This window comes from Pteronotus mesoamericanus, unplaced genomic scaffold, assembly GCF_021234165.1.
Source record: "Pteronotus mesoamericanus isolate MK-2021 breed Mesoamerican mustached bat unplaced genomic scaffold, CSHL_Meso_final scaffold_21, whole genome shotgun sequence".
Classification (NCBI taxonomy): domain Eukaryota; kingdom Metazoa; phylum Chordata; class Mammalia; order Chiroptera; family Mormoopidae; genus Pteronotus; species Pteronotus mesoamericanus.
In genome coordinates, this window is record NW_026555310.1 from 14,552,401 (window position 1) to 14,573,122 (window position 20,722).

The 20,722-nt window shown below is 36.8% G+C and overlaps 1 protein-coding gene and 1 pseudogene across 1 annotated transcript in view; both read right to left on the reverse strand.

Moving 5' to 3' along the window:
• FGD4 (FYVE, RhoGEF and PH domain containing 4) overlaps nt 1–20,722 on the reverse strand; it is a 207,713-nt gene that overhangs the window by 132,050 nt on the left and 54,941 nt on the right. The gene's annotated exons all lie outside the window — the stretch shown is intronic.
• On the reverse strand, nt 2,883–4,713 carry LOC129084942 (dnaJ homolog subfamily C member 2-like; annotated as a pseudogene).

Consider the following 20,722-nt stretch of genomic DNA (forward strand, 5'->3'; position numbering starts at 1 on the left):
TTGAAGCATGGAAGAAACTACTTGGGGAAATTCACACTTAAATCACAAAGTCTTAAAAATTTAGAAATCCTCCCATTGTATGAGTTAAAAAACTGCAACCAGGAGTGTTAAGGTAAGGCAGATATAGCTGTTTTGATATTAATGAGGCTAACTATATACATCTCAGATCTTCTGATAGTTTTTTTTTCAGTGCAATTTCTGTAGCATTATATTTTTCTTTCTTTCTTTCTCTTTCTTTCTTTCTCTTTCTTTCTCCTCCTCCTCCTCCTCCTCCTCCCCTCCCCCTCCTCCTCCCTCTTTTTTTGCAGTTTTATAACTTTATATTCACCAGTCAGCAGTTAGTTTTTATCCACCTTAACTAGATTTTTTGAAAGTGGTAACAGGTACATAGGGACCAATATATAGAGCTTGTTCAGTGAATCTTCATCCTCATTACTTCTCTGGACAAGCTCATCAGGATACAGTACGGGACATTCCTTATTCCTTTGACCCAGACAGCTTTGTTGAGCCTGAGTACATCTGGAGTTCCCATCTCATTCATGGCAAACTTTTAAACTCTTTGAGTGCCCAAGAGGTACACTTCTTGAAACCCACTCCATGGATATGCTTGTGAATGTTGGTGAGGTATTCCTGGTCACTCCCTCATTGATGGCAGACTGGCTCTTCTCCTTGCCACCCTTCTTTGTGGGAGCCACTATGCCAGGCCCAAGTTGAAAAGAAAGGGTATTATATTTCTTAATTAGCTCTTTCTTAAATATGCTGTCATCCAGCATATGTTCATGGGGTGGTGATTTTGAGAGCATGTAACCTGCCTGCAACAATCACTTGATATCAATGATGTTATAAGCTTTGAAAGCTGATCTCTATGAAGTGAAAGGTACAGTAAGAAAACATAAAATGTTGTATAATGCGGTGGTACCCAACCAAGGGCTAATGCTTCCCAGATTTCACTAATCCAAGCCACCACCAGACCAGATCAGCTGAGAGCTGGGGCTGTCTTCTGCAGAGTCAGAGTAGGTTGTGCACAGGAAGTGTTGGTGTATGTACTCAGGCATGAGTGATGAAGTCAAATGAGGATGTCAGCACTTTTGGTTCCCTCCCTCTGTCTCAGACAAGTACAGCAGGAAACTTCAAACTGACCACATGCCAGTGAGCTATTCCCTAAAACTGTCCCACTCTGCTACAGTGTACCAGGGTTGGAAGGATCCTAATGGCTATGCTTGCCATAGTTCTTGACCTCTTTTGTCAGGGCTTTAGCAGTTGAGTAGGCACAGAAAAAGAAAACTCATATAGAATAATTTCTGGTCATTTGACACTGTACATTGTAGATTTTTATATATATTTACAAGTAACTAAACCTTTCCACTATTCATTCAGATATCATATGGATGTAGCTGTAGAAAGATCCTATAAGGATTGCACTAAAATTTCTCTCGTAAATTTTTTTTTTAGTTTGCTTCTTATATTGCAGCTTGTTAGATTTTATAAAAATGGCTTTATTAGTCTTGACTTTATATGAAGTAATTTTGATCACATATACATGTTTATAAATGTTTAGTTAAATTTGAGGATGGCTTTAAGAACTGTGATATCAACCAATTTGCTAAAATTAGTAATCCCCCCAAAAAAAGTATGTGGCTAAAAATAAATCTTCATAAAGAGAGTAAACAAAGCTATTATTCTATTTCCAACACTATCCCCATCTTATTTCATACCTCAATAAAATGAATATTATTACATGTAATTCCAGCTGTATACATATGATGTACCCTTCTCATAACAACCCTAACAAATGGTGTAATTAGCTCTATTTAAATAGACAGTGAAACTCAGAACTAAAGTTAAATAACTTTCCCACAGAGTAAATGGCAGAGTTGCAATTCAAACCCTAGACTGTTTAACTTCAAAACCAGATCTTTAAAATGGAAAATGTTTGCTTATTCTCCCAAAGTTTTCTCCAAATTATTAACCTGGGATGGAGTAAGAGAACATTTACCCTATATCTCAGTTTTCTTGCTCTTAATTCCCAAATTCAAAACCTTTTAAAATTGGTAAACTTCCTCTTTCTACATCATATGACTCTTTTCATAACTAAATTCCTCAAAACGTTGTATTTAATCTACTTGTAAGCAAATAGTTTTACATATAACCTAAAATAGTAGTATCATTTTAGAATAACTTAGAGTTCATCTGAGCAATAGTGGGTTTTATCTTAAGTTGCTTCTTGGTTAATAAGAACAAGAAGGGTAAGTTTGTCACTTCCTCAAGGTCACTTTGAGCCAGAAATAGAATTCTGGTTTAAAGTCTGGTTGCTAAACCACATTTCCTCTAAAATGGTAAGCTGCCATTGGTAAGCTGGTCACTAAGAAACAGAAAATAAGTAGAAAAAGTACAGGATATTTAAAATATTGTTCCTGCTGCTATCTCTTTCCCATATTGTCCATCAGTCTATTTTGCCCATTTCCTCTTCTGTAGGTTCTATATTGCAGTTACGGGAAGAAACTGAAATAGCCTTCGCAGAAAAGGGGGGAAAAAACTATTTCTATTTCAAACATGAAACAAATGTTTCATTTTCTTTTCTAATTATAATATGGAATATAGCCTCACCCTGACTGGTGTGGCTCAGTTGAAAAGGAAAGGTCCCACAAAGCAAAAGGTCGCTGGTTCAATTCCCATCAGGGCACATGCCTAGGTTGCAGGTTTAGTCCCAGGTCAGGGTGCAGTCAATGGTTCTCTCACATTGATGTTTCTCTCCCTCTCCTTCTCCTTCCCTTCCCCAGTAAATAAATAAATAAATGAATGAATGAATGAATGAATGAATAAATAAATATGGGATAGACCCTCACATAATCCTTTTTAAAATTGTCTTTGTTAAACCCATTTTTTCTATTTAAATTTTATTGGTACAAACTATCATTCGATTTGTAAGTTTAAGGCATTTCACTAAGAAATGTATAGGAAGCTGCACACATGGCATTAGACATGGTAGAGGGGTTTGTCTAAAGCAGCACTGCCAATTTTTTAAACGGTATTTTCAGTTCTATTACAAACATGCACACACAATGAAGATTGTCATAAGCCATTCTTTGGCTCTACTTGCATTCAGTACTTGCTCTTGAGCAGCTTTCTTTACTATTACCATCTCGACAAATTCATCATCATTTCCTGCAGTCCTTCTTTGTCCTGCTAGTGTAGATCACTTCCCTGAGTTTTTCCCCATTTTTCAGGTGTACTTGCTGGTACATTTCCAAAGCCTGTTCCAAAAGCTTCTGTTCTTCTGTCATCCGAGGGGTGAAATCTGGGCATAGACATTTGAATCATTCTGAAGGTATTGCATTGTCTGCTTGAGGCACAACTCTCTGTTCTTTTAAAATTTTCTCAGAAACCTTTTTGTTTATGTCATTTTTCTCAAAGAGGGACAAGTGTTTAAAGATGACTCTGTTTTGCTGGTAAAATCTTTGGCAGTTCTATTGACTCCAGAAGAAGAATGAATATTCATGCAATTAGCAGTAACTTTTCATCTTGACTTTGTTGCAGCAGGAAAGAGGTTCACAGCTTTAATTAGTAACTGAAGATCATATTGTGACCAATTTCCAACTTCACTAACTGATTTCTTAGATGCTTGTCACATACAAGCGTCAGCTTCCTCTTTCTCTTTTCAAACTGCACACGTCTTTCTGTATTTCCAGAGCAGCCCTTCCTACTTATTTTGTAGATGATGTGTTTCATTCAAACACTGTAAACTTGCTAGTTCAAGGTGATCACAGAGTTTCTCCACTTCTATCATTTTTTAACCCATTCTGCCTCATTGTCAGAAAAGTGATTCTAAATCTTGCACAAGTTCTGAAGTTTTTGGCTTTCTAATGGCTTTTTTCTGGATATCTTTTTTTTTCTTTGCCAATAATGCTTGGTGTCTAACTTCCTCTTCTTTCTCTTTCGCTAATGGAGCAGCTTCTAATTGAGCTTGCCTTTGTTTTCTTTAGTTTCTTACTCCTGTTTTGCCTCGTTGTTGGCCTTTTCTTCTTCCTTAATTTTTTAAAATTTTTGGATCATGGCTATATGTATTGTCAAATAATGTTCTCATTCTGTTCATTTCTTCTTTTCTTGAGTGTGTGCCCTTGAAGCTTTGTTCTGTTTTTCTTTTTTTAAAATGTAATCTTTATTGTATTTTTTCCATTACCTTTTAGTCCCATTATACCCCGCAAACCCCAGCAATCATAGTTTTCCATGTCCATGTGTTCTGCTTTTCAGTCTTTTTCCTCTCATCACGATATTCTGCTTTTTCTTTTCCTTCATCTAAATGAGAAAATTCTTTTCTTGAAAAAAATAATGAAAGAAAGCTTTCCTAATTTGGCGAAAGAAATAGACATGCAAGTCCAGGAAGCACACAGAGTCCCAAACAATATACATGCAAAGAAGTCCACCGCAAGGTATATCATAATTAAAACGACAAAGGTTAAAGATAAAGAGAGAATCTTAAAATCAGCAAGAGAAAAGCAGTTAGTTACCTACAGGGGCATTCCAATTAAGACTGTCAGCTGATTTCTCAAAAGAAACTTTGCAGGCTAGAAGGGCTTGGCAAGAAATATTCAAAGTCACAAAAGGCAGGGACTTACAGCCAAGACTGCTCTACCTAGCAAAGCTATCATTTATAATCAAAGGGCAGGTAATGAGCTTCCCAGACAAGGAAAAAGTAAAGGAGTTCATCATCACCAAACCATTATTATATGAAATGTTAAAGGGACTTATTTAAGAAAAAGAAGAAGATCAATACTAGGAACAATAAAATGGTGAAAAATACCTATCTATCACCAAATGAATAAAAAAAAAAACCAAACTAAACAAGAGACAGAATCTTGGATACGGAGAGAGTTTTGATGGTTGCCAGATGGAGAGGAGGGTGTTGGGGAATGAGTGAAGAAGGGAGGAAATTAAGAAGTACAAATAGGTAGGTAGAGAATAGCCATGGGGATGTAAAGTACAGCATAGGAAACAGAGTAGCCCAAGAACCTATACACATGATCCATGGACATGGACAATGGTGTGGAGATTGCTTAAGGGAGTGAGTGGTGTTGGGTGGAGGGGGGCAAAAGAGGAGAAATCAGGACAATTGTGATATCATAGTCAATTAAAAAATATATAAAAAAGAAAGAATATTCTTTCCAAGAATCAAAATTATATCAGAAAGAAAAAATGTATCTGCATCTTCAAATGAGCTATTCATGTCATCAAGTCCAGGACATTTTAAAAATTTGATCATCTGGAATTCATTTCTAACACTGGAGAAAAACACTTCAAAGAGACTGTCCTTTGCCTTACTTTTAGAAGGAACTGAATTATCAAAAGTACTTTGATCTGTCTCTGTGCAGCTTCATACCTTACATGGCCAAGTCTAAGTACTGTATAACAATCTTGGTTCTCCCAGTCCTGGGATCAAGTGTTTTCAGCAAGGGAAATTCTTCTAACTACATTTCTTCATCTTCTGATTCCTCTGATAACTTTTATCCTCCAGTTCCTGAAAAGAGGCAGCAAGCAGCATTTCTATTTCTCCTCATATCAAAAGACTCAGACTCTCTTGCCACAGGTTCCGCTTGACAGAGTGTTGAGGCTGTGGCTGAAAGAGTTGAAGGGCTTCACTGCACTACATGCAATAAATTGGAGGCCAGCATGTGGGAGATAGTGGTGCACTGGGCATCCGCCGCACTTGGCAGGAGCAGCATGATGGCGCAGGGCCAGCCCCACGGGCACAGTGCTTTGTGTCCAGGAAGGGCATTTAATGTCCCCTCCAGCTCTAGCAGTTCTGCCAACTGACGCATCTGCAGTGATGGAAATGCTCTATATTTATGCTATATAATAAGGTAGCCACATGAGCACTTGAAACATGGCTTGTGTGACCAAGGAACGGAAATTTTGTTTGGTTAAATTTAAAAACAACCTGTGGCTAGTGGACAGCACGGGACTAAAGCCTGGGTATATCTTTTATTTTAAAACCTTTTTATTTTAAAATAGACTCATAGGTCCTTGCTGGTGTTGCTCAGTTGTTTGGAGTATCATTTTGTATACCAAAAGGTTCTTCCTCACCGGGGCACATATGGGATGCAACCAATCAATGTTTCTCCCTCTCTCCTTTCCTCTCTCTCTCATATCAATAATCATATTTTTAAAATTAAAAAATAAAAATAAAAATAAACTCACAGGAAGTTGCAAAAATAGAGAGGTCCAATTTCCCCTGATTTTGTCATAGTATATAAGCATAGTACAATATCAAAACCAGGAAATTGACAAAGGCACAATGTCTGTTTAGGTTTACGCCATTTTTTCACTTGCACAGATCTGTGTAACCACTACCACAATCAAGATCCTCAACAATTCCATCACCACAAAAAACTCCCTTGTGCGATCCCTTTATAGCCATACCAAGTACTCTGCTCCCCACCATCCTAGCCTCTGGTAGCCACTAATCTATTCTCTATTATGTTGTCATCTACAGAATGACTTAGAAGTGAAATCACACTGTATGTGACTTTTTCACATTGGCTTTTTTCACTCAGCATAATGCCCTTGAGATCCATTCAAGTTCTTGCATGCATCAATAACATGGTTTCTTTTTATGGCTATGTGGGATTTCATAGTGTGGATGTACCACAGAAGTTTAGCCATTATTTTAAAGAACATTAGGTTGTTCCCAGTTTTTGGTTTTTACACATAAAATTCCCACAACCATTCTTGCACAGGTTTTAGTGTGGATTTCATTTCACTGGGATAAAGGTTCAGAAGTACAAATGCTAGATTGTGTGATGAGTGTCTATATGTGCTTATTTTCACTTGTCTTCAGTATATCCTTTTTGGTCAAGTGTGTCTTCATGTTATTTGCCCACTTTCTAATTAGACTATTTGCATTTTTAATGGCTGAATTTTGAGAGTTCTTTATATATTCTAGGTAGAATACTCTGTTAAATATAAGGTTTCCCCATACTTGTTCCAGTTTACAGCTTGTCTTTTCACACTCTCACAAAGCGAAAGTTTTAAATTTTGATAAATTTCTATTTAACATTTTTTTTCTTTTATGGTTCATGCTTTTGGTGTCATGGCTAAGAACTTTTGGCTAAACCTTAGGTCCTCAAGATTTTCTCCTGTTTTCTCTTGAAAGTTTTACAGTTTACATTTAAACTGGTAACTCATTTTGAGTTAATTTATGTATTGTATATAATCTAAGGTTTAGGTTGAAGTTCCTTTTCAATTTGTCTATAGATATTTGATCATTCTACCACCACTTATTGAAAAGAAAAGCTGTATTACTTTTGCACCTTTGTCAGAAAGCAGTTGGCTGTACTTGTTTGGAGCTACCTGTAGGTTCTGTGTTCTGTTGCATGTATCAGAGGGATATGTATGTATATCCCTCTGGCAATACCATAGTCTTGATTACTGCAGCTATATAATGTCTTAAAATTGGGTAGTATGATTCTCCCCATATGATTTTTCTTTCTCAAAACTGTTTTAGCTATTCTAGTTATTTTGTCCTTCCATGTAAATTTTAAAATAATCTTACCTATACTTAAAAAATTTGTGCTAGAATTTTGATAGTAATTGTGTTAAACCTATTTATCAGTTTGGGAGAACTGTCATTTTTATTATATTGACAGTCTTCTAATCCATGAATACGGTAAGTATACCTCTCCATTTATTTAGATTTTTTATTACTTTAACATTAATTTGTAGTTTTCATGGGTATGCCTCTTAAAAGCAATCCAAATAATAAACTAGAAATAGCTTATAAGTGCTACCAAAATAAAAAGTGCTAATCCAAACAAGTTTTGAAAGTCAAATTTATCATAATGAACTAAAGTTAAAAATCCAGAATAACTTAAGTCCAAATATGTCCTTTTGGGGCAAATAAGCAGATTTTTCTCAAAGGCCTTTACATAATTTACAAAGAAAAGTAAGGGCACCACAGGAATTTTTGCAATTAAAACAGTAAACAGAGTACATTGGAGGTATAAAGGAGAACAGAGTAAGTGTCTTCCAATTATATGCACCCTTCTTTGTATTATTATTTATTCTATGTATCAAATCTGTGCATTACATGTGCAATAACTGTGCAAGGTGAGAGCTCTAAATTATATAATTTCAAAAGTCCCTTTGAAGTCCTACATTATATTACACTATAAATGATATTTTTAAAGAGTAAGTGGTAGAAAATAATGCTGTTTGAATTCTGCTACTTAGATATCTACAAGAAGGAAGGTCAAGTGAAAAAATAATTCTGTTGAATAGTAAAAGTATTAACTACTTGGACAATTAACTAAATTGGACAATTTACTAAAACTGTGGGGGAAAGTGGGATACAAGAAAATCCAAGGAATTAAAATTATGAAGCCTAGAAATGAGAATTCTGTGAAAATACATAATACATAGAAGGTAATCAGGAGGTTATGTACATACCCAATGGAAATAAAGGAAAATTTTTAAACATATCCAGGAACACATTTTTAACAATTGGAACTCAAAATAATGAGAATGCAGTAGGTTTTACAAACCCTGAAGTAAGGAAGGTCCTATTAATAATGAGTGAATTACAGTTGTGAAAGCCTAAGAAAACCAAAATAACTCACAGATCCTCCCCACAATTCTACAAGTGTACAATCTAAGCCTTCAGAAAACCATGCCCATCTTTCAAATCTGATTGAGAAAGAATATGAAGCCTAAAGACTGAGGAGCATGTAACAGTGACCACTTTCTGTTCAACTCTGTGTCTCCCAGAATGTTTTATTGGTTCACACACAGTAATTCCTTGGTAGATTCATAAGAATGAACCTAGGATATCCCAAAACAAATGGAATTACAATCTGTGGAAAGAAAAAAGAAGACAATTTCTGAAAACCAAGAGTGTGGAAAACATTTTCCAAACTATCAGTAATGGTATCACTCTAGGGAAGTTTGACAGTGGATAGAGAGCATCAAGAAGAAGCTAGGACTTCTCATACAGAATGAAACACATGTATCATAATCATCTCATCCCAACTACCCATAATCTCACTCCTAAATATAACTTACCAAAAGACTTGGTAGGTTATGAGTAGAATAAAGAAGAAAAGCATGGGAGATCCAAGATGACAATGAAGTATGTCAAAGCTACACTACCCTCCCAGGATCAAGCTGGAATTACAACTAAATTATAGAAAAATCATCCAGAATAACCAACTAAGATTGGTTGGAGAGAAGCCTTATAACCAAGGATTTACAGAAGAAACCTCATCACCACATCAAGACTGGTAGGAAGTGTGAAGGCATAAGAAATCTGCCTGGATTCCACAGGCAGCAGCTGAGGCTGCAAAGGGATATTTCAGCAGCTAGCGGGTTCCTCCTGACAAATGTGGTGTCTAAACAGCCAGGCTCCCCAGCCTGGAGCACTAGAACTGGGAAAGGCATCCACATAACATCTGGCTGTGAAAAGCAGTAGGGTTTCTCTCCACCAGGGAGAGATGCTAGAGAAACAGACACTTAAAGGGCTAAGACACAAAATTTAATTTGCAGACACTTACCTTGAGCTTTGTTGGAGGGAGAACAGAGCAGATGAGAGTTGCGTGAGGAGAGTCTGCGGTTGGTGGTTTAGGGGAGAGAGCTGAAGGGTCGGCTGCCAGGATCCCTGTGATCAATCAATCCCCATACTGCAGATGCCATATTTCTCAGGCAGAGCAATCCCCTCCATGCAGCATCAGTCTGGGGGAAGCAATTGCCCCACCTGAAGGAATCCCTCTTGCCCCTTCCTACTGAGCTTAAGCTTTGCTGAGGATTATAATGGGGACTCTTTCAGTAATAAGCCTAAGTGACAACCTAAAAGACAGCCAGCAGGCAGAGGCAAATATCTGGGAGCTTTGAGATTTTAGCTGACACAGCCCTGGGCCTTGTACTGCTGAAATCCGGGCTTAGTGTGCAGTTTGGCTCTTTTTGCATGCACACTGGCCCAACACAGGGAGCAAAAAGCTGTGGATTGCAAATAGCTCCAAACAGGTTGCTTGGGGCCAGTCACAGGTAGTGTCTGACATAGGCAAGAATTAGAGTCTTTGCAGATCTACCTAATACATAGAAACAAATACAAGGGGGCAGCCAAACTGGGGAGACAATGAAACAGGCCACAAATGAAAGAAAAAGAGAATTTTCCAGAAGAAGTGAAATGGAGGCAGGAAATTTGGCAGATATAAAGTTCTGAGTAATGATTATAAAGATGCTCAACAGCATGAAAAGACACAGTAACCATAAAATAGGAGCAGTCAGAAATAAAGAATACAATATCTGATATAATAATACACTGGAAGGAATAGACAGGTTAGATGAAGCAGAGGATCAAATAAGCAATTAGGAAGACAGGCAGAAAAAACACCCAATCAGGGCAGCAAAAAAGAAAAAAGAATTTTTTAAAAATGTGGATAGTTTAAGGGACTTTCGGGACAACATGAAGCACAACAACACCCACAACATAGGGATATCAGGATGAGAAGAGAGAGAGCAAATGATGTAACCTATTTGAAGAAATAATGACCAAAACTTCCCTAACCTGGTGAAGGAAAAATACACAGGAGTTCAGGGAGTGTAGAGAGTCCCAAATAAGATGGACCCAAAGAAGCCCACACCAAATTACATCATAATTAAAATGGAAAGCTTAAAGACAGGGAGAGAATCATAAAAGCTGCAAGAGAAAAGCAGTTAGTTAACTACATGGAAGCTTCCATAAGACTGTCCTCTGATTTCTCAACAGAAACATTTCAGGCCAGAAGGGACTGGCATGGAAATACTCAAAGTGATAAAAAGCAAAGACCTACAAAAACAGTTGTAGAAAAGATGCTTTACACAGCAAGTCTATCATTTAAAATTGAAAGAAATAAAGAGCTTCTCAGATAAGAAAAAACTGAAGGAGTTTGTTACCACCAAAAGAGTATTGCAACAAATGTTAGAGGGCTGGCTTTAAGAAGAAGGCAAAAAAAACCAAAAACAAAAACAGAGAAGCTCTGACCAATGTGGATCAGTTGGTTGGGTGTTGTTGTGCAAATCAAAGGCTGCCGATTCAAAAAAGGGCACATATTTGGATTGCATGTGCAGTCCCCAGTTGTGGGGTGCAAGAGAGGCAACTAATCAATGTTTCCCGCTCACATCAATGTGTCTCTCCCTCTCTTTCTCCCTGCCTTCCTCTCTCTCTAAAAAATAAATAAATAAAATCTTTAGGAAAAAATAGTTGAAACAATAAAATGGAAAAAATATGTATGTATCAATAATCATTTTAAGTATAAATGGCATAAATGCTCCAATTCAAAGACATAGGGTAGCTGAAAGGATAAGGAAGAAAGACTATAAATATGCTGTCTCCAAGAAACTCACCTCAGAACAAAAAATACACACAGACTAAAAGCAAAGGGATGGAAAAAGATATTTAATGTAAATAGGAAGAAAAAAAAAACCTTAGGTAGCAATACTTATATCCAACAAAATGGATTTAAAATCCAAGGTTATAGTTGAAAGACAAAGGAGGATACTATACAGCATAAAGGGAACAATCCAACAAGAGAATATAACTCTAGTAAACATTTATGCACCCAACATAGGAGCACCTACATATGTAAAATCTCAGTGGACATAAAGGGAGAGAATTACAGAATACAGTCATAGTAGGGGATTTTTAAGACCCCATTGACTTCAATGGCTAGATCTCCCACACAGAAAATCAACAAGGAGATGGTGACCTTAAATGACACACTAAATCAAATGGGTTTAATTGATATCTTCAGAATGTTTCATCCCAAAGCAACAGAATATACATACTTTTCAAGTGCACATGGAATGTTTTCTAAGATAGACCACATGTTAGGACAGAAAACAAGTCCTGATAATTTTAAGAAGATTGAAATCATATCAAGCACTTCTCTGGACATTATGCTATGCAACTAAAAATCAATCACAAGAATAAAAATGAAAAATACACAAGAAAATGAAAACTAAATAACATGTTACTAAACAATAAATGGGTTAATAATGAGATCAAGGAAAAAAAATCAAAAGATACCTTGAAACAAGTGAAATTGAGAACACAACGACCCCAAATCTGTGGGACTTCATAGCATTACAGAACTATCAAAAGAAATGAGAAAAACTCAAATAAACAATCTAACTTTACACTTAAAGGAACTTGGAAAAGAACCACAAACAAAGCCCAAAGTGAGTAGAAGGAAGGAAATAATAAAGTTCAGGTTAGAATCAAAATAGTCTTTAAAGAACAAGACAAAAGATCAGTGAATCCAAAATCTGGTCCTTTGAGAAGATAAACAAGGTTGGCAAACCTTTAACCAGACTCATCAAGAAAAAAAGAGAAAGGACCCAAATAAATAAACTCAGAAATGAAAGAGGAGAGGTAACAACCAAATAAATAAAAAGGATTGTATGAAAATATTCCAAACAACTACATGCCGACAAATTGGACAACCTGGATATAATGGATAAATTCCTAGAAACACACAATCTTCCAAAACTAAATCAGGAGGAATCAGAGAATCTGAATAGACAAATTACAGCTAGTGAAACTGAAGCAGTAATCAAAAACTCTCAAAAAACAAAAGCCCTGAACCAGGTGGTTTCACAGGTGAATTTTACCAAACATTCTGAGAAGAACTAACTCCTCTCCTTCTCAAACTATTTCAAAAAGTTCAAGAGGAGGGAAGACTCCCGACCTCATTTTATGAGGCCAGAATTGTCCTAATTCCAAAATCAGATAAAGATGCCATAAAGAAAGAAAATTAAGGCCGATATCCTTGACGAACATAGATAAGAAAATCTTCAACAAAATATTAGCTAGCTGAGCCCTGGCTGGTGTGGCTCAGTGAATTGAGTGCAAGCCTGTGAACCATAGGGTCACTGGTTCAATTCCAGTCAGGGCACATGCCTGCGTTATAGGCCAAGTCCCCAGTTGAGGGGTGAGTGAGAGACAACCGCACATTGATGTTTTTGTCCCTCTCGTTCTCTCTCCCTTCCCCTCTGTCTAAAAATAAATAAATAAAATCTTTGGGGAAAAAATGAGCTAGAGAATACAGCAATTCATAAAAAGATCATACACCATGATCAAGTGGGATTTATTCCAGGGATGCAAGGTTGGTATAATATTTGCAAATCAATAAATGGTATAAAACACATTTTAAAAAAGGATAAAAACCACATGATCATATCAAGAAATGCAGAAAAATCATTTGATAAAATCCAGCACCCATTTATGATCAAAACTCTCAGCAATATGGAAATAGAGGTAAAACACCTAAATGTAATAAAAGCTATGTATGACGAACTCACAACCAGCATCATACTCAACAGGCAAAAACTACAAGCATTCCCCTCAAATTTGAGAATAAGGCAGGGATGTCTGCTTTCACTTCTCTTACTGAACATAGTACTGGAGGTCCTAGCCACAGCAGTCAGACAGGAAGAAGAAATACAAGGCATCCAAATTGGAAAGGGAGAAGTAGAATGGTCATTATTTGCAGATGACATGATATTGTACACAGAGAGCCCTAAAGATTCCACCAAGAAACTACTAGGACTGATAAATGAATTCAGTAAAGTAGCAGAATACAAAATTAATATCTAAAAATAAGTTACATTTTTATATGCTAATAATGAATTATCAGAAAGTGAAATAAGAAAACAATACTGTTCACAATTGCTTCAAAAGAATAAAATACCTACGAATGAATTTAACTAAAAATGTAAAAGATCTGTACTTGGAAAATTATAAGACACTGAAGAAAGAAATAAAGAAAATACAAATAAGTGGAAGCATATACCATGTTCATGGATAGGAAGAATTAACATCAATAAAATGTCACAGCTACCCAAAGCAATCTATAGATTCAACACAATTCTTATCAAGATAGCAAAGATGTATTTCACAGAACTAGAACAAAATTTATATGGAACCACAAAAGACCCTGCATAGCTACAGCAATCTTGAGAAAGAACAAAGTTGAAAGTTGGAGGAATCACGCTACCTAATATCAAACTATATTATAGGGCCATAGTAATCCAAACAGCATGGTACTGGCATAAAAACAGACACACAGATCAGTGGAACAGAATCGAGAGTTCAGAAATAAACCCATGCCTTTATGGTCAATTAATATTTGATAGAGGAGGCAAGCACATACAATGAGCTAAAGATAGTTTATTCAATAAACGGTGTTGGGAAAATTGGTGAGATCTCTTCAGGAAAATGAAACTAGACCACCTTCTTGTGCCACAGGCAAGAATAAATTCAAAATGGATTAAAGACTTAAACATTAGACTCAAAACCATAAAACTCCTAGAAGAAAACATAGGCAATAAAATATTAAGACCTTTTTCATAGCAATATTTTTTTTCTGACATATCTCCTCGGGCAAGAGAAACAAAAAAATAATAATAATAATAAAATAAACAAATAGGACAACATCAAACTAAAAAGTTTTTACATAGCAAAGGACACCATCAACATAATAAAAAGACAACCCACTGAATAAGAGAATATATTCACCAATATAGCTGATAAGTGGTTAATATCCAAAAGTATAAAGAATTTATAAAACTCAACACCAGCCCCTCTCCCCCAAATGATCCAACTAAAAAATGGGTAAAGGGCCTGAATAGACATTTCTCCAAAGATGACCTACAGGTGGCAAATAGACATATGAAAGATGCTCAATGTCACTAATCATCAGAGAAATGCAAATTAAAGTCACAATGAGGTATCACTTCGAATGGGTCAGAATGGCTATCATCAATAAATCAACAAACAATAACTGTTGACAAGGATGTGGAGAAAGAAGAAGCGTTTTGCACTGTTGGTGGGAATGCAGATTGGTGCAGCCACTGTAGAAAGTAGTTTGGAGATACCTCAAAAAATTAAAAATGCAACTATTTTATGACCCAGAAATTATACTTCTTGGAATTTATCTAAGAAATCTGATATGCTAATTTGAAAGAATACATGCCCTGCTATGTTCACTGCAGCATTATTTACAATAGCCAAGATTTGAAAGCATCCTAAGTGTCCTTCAGTAGATGAGTGGATTAAGCAACTATGGAATATTTACACAATGGAATACTAGTCATCCATAAAAAAAGAAGAAAATTTTACCTTTTGTGACAGCATGGATGGACCTGGAGAACATTATGCTAAGTGAAATAAACCACAAATACTATATGATTTCACTCATATGTAGAATCTAATAAAGAAACTGAACTAACAAGCACAGTAATGACAGACTCATAGAGAGCAGGCTGACAGCTCTGCAGGTGGGGGTGAGGGGTAGAGTGATCACGCAAAAAAGAAAAAGAACTTATGGACAACAATGTGGTGATTGCGTGGGGGGGGGGACAGTGGGTCAGGGTGGGAGAAGGTGTAAGGGAGATAAATGGTAATGGAAAAAAGTACAATAAAAATAAATTATTAAGGAAAAAAGGATGAAAACATAAATAGAAGATCCAAGGAGAGAGAGAAAATGAGTAAATACATTATTAGTCACACTTGACAACTTCAGATGTGAGAGAATAAAACTAAAGGCAAGCAAGAGAAACTAGGGTTACCCCCAAAATATTTTTACAATCAAAGAAAGAAAAATATTCAAATTACCTCAATACTGAACAACCTATCAGTGCCACATGATATCATGTAACCAAACCCAAAAGCATGAAACCAAAGCTAAAAACAGGAACTAAAGTTAAAGGTCACAGATATCCCTCAGATTCTGTGAATCTTAAAGCTATAAGATGTATTTAAATTCCATTGAATCACTACTGTAATAGAGCATTAATTTGATTTTTTAAAAGAGTATCAAATCAGATAGGGAAAAATTTACTAATGTAAGCGCTTGGCAAATTCAGGAAGCCATTTGCTAGCCTGTATGAGCTAACCTAGTAGACGACTGGTGTGAATAAGCAAAAGTAGAAGCAACTCCTGCTGTCATCTGTTTTATCCTCTCTTGCCAGTCCAGAAGCAGCTGCACCCAGAAGCTCCAAATGACAGAAAACCTTGGGATTCTTTCATCCCATTATCACCCTCCGCCTTTTACCACAATCATTTCTACAATGCATCTGAGTTTGCCTTCCATTGTTCACAACTCTTAAATAGCATTTAGTCTGTATTTTAAGAAGGGGAGTCTATGAAAGGAGGCTATTTCTCTGCATTTGGTAATATACAGTATAAGGCAACCTTTACTAAAAAAAAAAACAGTTCAGTGTTAAGACCAAATAAGATATGTAGGTGCATTCAGATGTCCCCATGACGTGCAAATCTTGACACGACCAGAAGTGCTGAAGAGTACTTCTGGTATTTTGTTGATAAGGAATTTTAAAATTCAATTCTACTGAAGAAAGAATAATGATTTCTGTCCAACAGTGAAATATAACATTTGAAATTTCCAAAGATATTGAGAGGCTCTCTATACGTAAATGTTTTCTTTTAAACCTCCTTCCAAAGTTTGAACCTTTCTTCAAATGATGAACAAATGACTTTTTACTGACTCATAACTTTAGCCAAGAGTGTCTTTTCACTATTAAAACAAAACAAAACAAAACAAAACAAAACAAAAAACACTTGAACTAGGGAGGGTTAACAATAGCCACAAGTTCTTTGTCACTACTCCCAAGAGGTGTCCATTTCTCCACCTCCTTGAACCTGGACTGGACCTATGACTGTTTGTCCAACAGCAAATGGCAGAAATGACATTGAACCAGTTCTGGACAAAATCTTTAGGGACTTCCAACTTCTGCTTCCTCCACTTTGGAATCCAGGTGCTAAACTGTGAGAAGGTTCAAGCAGCTACATGCAGGAAATAGGCCTACATGAAGGAGAACGAAGGCCCCAGCTGAAGGCTTCCGCTAAAATCCCAGCTGACAGTCAGGATCAACTTGCCAGCAGCCATCTAAGTGAGCTTTCTTGGAAAGAAATCCTACAGTCCTAATCAAGTTGTCCCAGCTGACAGCACACAGACCAAGATGAGCCATCCTTATCAAATCCTGGCCAAATTCCAGAATTGTGAGCAAGAAGATAAATGTTTTCCTAAGCCATAAAATTTGGAGGTAATTTGTTATGCAGTAACAGGTACCTGAAACAAAATTTGTTACCAGAAATAGGGCTCTACTGTCAGAAAGACCTATAATTGTACTGGTTTAGGTCCAGGTGGTGAGCAGAAAATGGAGGGAGAGTCTTTGAGGAGACTGTTAATTTGAAAAAGTGAAGAAGTGTTATTGGTGGTTGAAGAAAGGAAACCTACATTATGTACTGGAAGAATAATTAGCAAACCCACTACATGCAGTAATGTGGAGGGTAGAAGATTTACCCAATGAACTCATGGATCTGACTAAGGAGAATTCCAGGAAGAATGTTTAAAGTACCGACTGGCTTTTTTTAGCTGTCTATGATAAAATACAGGAGTAGTGAGATGACCTAAAAAAGCAACTGGTTTATTTCCAAGAAGAATTTAGAGGAAATAAATATAAAGTAGTCAGACTCAATGGGTTCAAAAGTAAAACTATTCCTCATTTCAGCATCTTAGCAAAAGACACTGGAAGTAAGAAATAGCTCAGGGCAAAGATCAAATCCTGTGCTGCCAGGAAAATGTAGCCTCAAGGATGTGGTTATACAACCCTTTGTTGAACCTCATGAAGATTCTAAGTGGTTCCTCACACACTCTTTCTATTTAGACCAGTGGTTCTAAAACTTTGTGTGGGGATGAGGCGGGGGGAGCTGGGAGTTGCTAAAACCTGGATTACTGGGTTGAGTCCTCACAGTTTGACTCAGCAGATCTAATATAAGTTCTGATCTCTGTATTCAATTCGCAGGTGATGTTAATGCTGCTGATATAGACACCACTCAGTGATGTCACAGAGGTAGACCAAAAGGTTTAAAGAATATTGATGGTGCATCTTAAGGACCATCTCTACCAGAAACTAGAGCTTCTAAGAATCTTAAAGGCAGTTCAAGGTAGAGAGAGCCCTGTCTCAAAGAGATTTGTGGAAATGGTTCTTATCTAAGGCTGTGAACACCAAAGAGATACAGGGGCAAAACCAAAAAGACTTTAAGATATGTATCAGTAGAAGCATTATCAATCTGGACTGAAAAGAGAGAAACAGTTCAAAATAAAAAAATATGAGAGTCTATTCAGATGGAAAGAATCTGAAAACATGAACCACTTCTTTAGGAAAGGTAGGCAGATTTAGGAAACTCAGCCAAGAACCTGGAGGATGTAGGCAAGAGCCATGCAGAACCAGCCACGTTATAAACTGGTCCCTAAACAAGGAACCACTGACATATACCTGGCTGCGTTTTAGAGCTGCTGTGGATCAGAGATTGCTATGTGCCTCCCAAGTCTCCCTTCTGCCTTTTTTTAAATTCACATACCATACAATTCACCCCAAGTTTGCAATTCAAAGACTTTTAGTATATTCACAGATAATGCTAAACTTTAGAACATTTTCATCACCTCAAAATGAAATACGTACACTTTATTTATCATCCACTCCCGCTCCCTCATTCACCACCCCTACCAGCCCTCAGAAATCACTCATCTACTTCCTGTATCTATAGATTTGCCTCTTCTGGGCATTTTCTATAAATGGAATAAAAAAAAAATGTGGCCTTTTGTGACTGGCTTCTTTCACTTAGCATATTTGGAAGGTTCATCCATGCTGTAAGTATATATTAGTACTTCATTCCACTGTATGGAAATCTTAAATTTTATTTATCCATTCTTCAGTTGATGGATTTTTGAGTTGTTTCCTCCTTTTGGTTATTACAATGTTGCTATGAACATTCATGTACAAATTTTGTATGGTTATATGTTTTCCATTCTCTTGGGTATATGCTTCGGTATGGAATTGCTGGGTCCTGTGGCAACTCTATGTTTTAACCTTTTGTGACACTACTAGACTGTTCCTAAAGTGACTGCATCTTTTTACATTCCCACCAGCGATGTGTCAGGATACTGATTGCTTCACAGCCTCTTTTTTTTTTTTATTTTTCCAAGATTTATTGAAATGTAGTTGGTATATAACATTGCGTTAAGTTTAAGGTGAACAATGTGTTGACTTGATACTTAACATATTGCAAAATGATTACCACCATAGTCTTGGCTAACACTTGTGTTATGTCTTATATATCATTTCCTTTCTGTGGTGAGAACATTTAAGATCTATTCTCTTAGCAACTTTTAAGTATAACAGAGTATTATTAACTATAATCACTATATTACTGTACATTAGATCTCCAGAAGTTATTCATGTTATAGTTTGAAGTCTGTAGTCTTTGATAAATTATCTCCCCTTTCCCCCCTACCCCAATCATACTGTAATTACTGCTTACATATTTAATGTTTTTTATATATTTGAATTATTTATACTTAGTGTGCCATCAGAATTCTGAATTTGAAAGTGTCCTAATATAAAGCTAAAATCATGTTAGATCATGCCCAAGTTAGATGTATATTTCCACTCTTCTCTCAAATTCAACTAACGTTTATTTGGCATCTAATATTGTGATGTGCTATTTGTTGTCAAAAGGAAGGCTGTACTCTTAGGGAGATTGCAATTTAGAAGAGGCAAAACATACAAAATAAACATAAAGCATTTTGTGCTGAGACAGAAGGACAAGGACAGTGCTGTGGGAGAACAAGGAGGGGGAATATTAACGATGACTAGAAGGTGAGGGGCTCTGGGACACCGCTCTGGAGGAAGAGGGATTTGAGCAGGGCCTTCAGGGACTTTGGGTAGGCAAAAAAATGGGCAAGATCGTGCTAAGCAGGGGTACATAGGTTGTCTGTCTTATATGATTCACAAATTGCATCTAGTTGATGCACTTAGAGATCCTCCCATTTTTAGTAAATAGCTTTCTTTAAAAATATTGGTTTTTTTTTAAACCAAAGATTGGTCTGTGCGTTTTGTTCTTGAGACTGCATCCCAGGAAAGAATCCTAATTCTATGAGAAGAGGTAGCAATAACTCTGCTTTTAACATAATGATCTTATGCAACTAAACATATGAAACAGAGTCAAAAGCCCCATTCTGTTGTCATTTTAACTGAATTAAGCAAGCTAATTTTTTCAATAAGGTAACCATTTTCAACGTCAATTATCTAGATCCATCTTTTTAAAGATGGGTGTCTGTTTCAGCCTTTGTTGCAATTTTCCTGTCCATGCCTGACCAGGATGGGTGGGGAGGAGCAAATCATTTGTCCCTTTAGCTCATAGCTATTCGTTTTAAGATTAGCTCTACTCAAAGAGCCTCATCTGCACCTTGTCTTGACTGAGGTGATGAGCTGCTGAAGTCAAGCTGATGTAGTAATGCAGGAAGACTGTGAGAGTCTTGCATGGGGGTCAGCGTACTTTGCATGTGTGAGGGCCAGAGACCATACCCTGGGAAACTGTTATTTTTGTGATCACCTCCAATGAACTACACTTCTGGGTATTCACGTCCTTGTATAATCCCTTCTCACACTGACTGGGATGGGCGTATTACTGATTAGACCATTAAACTATGGCAGAAATGATGCCTTGCAAATTCTGGGCTCAGCCCTTAATTGGCTGGGCAGCATCCACTTCTTCTCTTTTGGAACCTAGGCACCACAAGGCAACCCAAGCAGCCACTGGGTCCCAGGTGAGCTCCTGTCCAAGCCTCAGAGGACAACAGCCATTCCAGCATCCAGCCAATACCACGTG